The sequence below is a fragment of the Aplysia californica genome, unplaced genomic scaffold, assembly GCF_000002075.1.
Source record: "Aplysia californica isolate F4 #8 unplaced genomic scaffold, AplCal3.0 scaffold00775, whole genome shotgun sequence".
Classification (NCBI taxonomy): domain Eukaryota; kingdom Metazoa; phylum Mollusca; class Gastropoda; order Aplysiida; family Aplysiidae; genus Aplysia; species Aplysia californica.
Genome location: NW_004798045.1, coordinates 21,832 through 23,114, shown reverse-complemented (window position 1 = coordinate 23,114; position 1,283 = coordinate 21,832).

Sequence of the window (1,283 nt, the reverse complement as noted above, 5' to 3'; positions counted from 1 at the left end):
CTCTTCTTCTTCTTCTTCTTCTTCTTCTTCTTCTTCTTCTTCTTCTTCTTCTTCTTCTTCTTCTTCTTCTTCTTCTTCTTCTTCTTTTTTTACCCGTGCCAGCAATGTAGACGTTAGGCGACTCGCATTTGCAAGCAGAAGACCCGAGCTTAATTCTCGTGTTGGGAGAATTTTCATAGAGTATTTCGTTCTTTCTATCAGCCCGGTGTCACAAGATATTTCGGAACCGGACGAATGGGAACCATTCCTGGCCCTGGTGGCAGGATTTTTTGGAACCATTCCGATTAATCCTGACTGTAGTGGCAGGATATTTGGGAACCACCAGGATATTTCGGTACCGACTAGAAGGTCATTAGCCCACATGAATTTTTGACTTTATGACTTTTTCTAAACAGATTTTGTGGCCGCTTTGATGAGGTTGGGCAATAAATCTCTTTTCACTGTAACAGAATAAAGCTTACCAAAATACTAGTTTATAGTCCAAGGGACACGATCAAGTAATTAAGTATAAGCTGTTAATTCTACCTAAAATAAGTTTGCATAGTTTTGCATTTTAATTATGTTTGGAAGTAAAAAACGTTTATGAAGAATACAAGGGATATGCTTTGATTTCTTTTCTCTTTAAAAAAACAAAACAACTTTTATTTTGATGCTTTTGAAATTTTGAAGTGTGTACTGGGAAGTTACATTGCCAAGTTTTTTGTTGAAGCCTGTGAGCCAAATGTACACATATAAAGCTGCCAAAGATTGTGTCATTTTGTTTTCTGGTTCTAGATCTATGTTTTCACGTAGCATTTAAATAATGTAATGATTTTGGGTTTGAAAGTTGTCAATAAAAATGTTTAATTTTATTCATTTGTCTGTTTCCTTTGATTGTGAAGCGTGAGACACTGCGTATCACACAGGGATGACGGTGGTTCCCAAATATCCTGCCGTCAGGTGCAGGATAAATGGGAATGGTTCCAAAATACCCTAGGATTTTTGGGAACCAGTTCCGATTTATCCTGGTTCCAAAATATTCTACGACACCGGCTTTTTCAAGACAGGCAGAGTCGAAGTCAACCTCCTAGTAAATGCCTCTTGTGTGAATGGGGGTATGAAAATATTCTTCTTCTTCTTTTTTCTGCCTTACTTTTTCTCCCCCCCCCCTGCTTTTTTCCGTTCTCCCCTCTCTCCCCTACGTCCCATCCCCACCTCCGCTTCTTCCCTCTCTCTCATCACCCATCCCACCTCTCATCCCGTGAGTTCCCCATCTCTTACTTGCCTTTTTCGTGACTCACTCA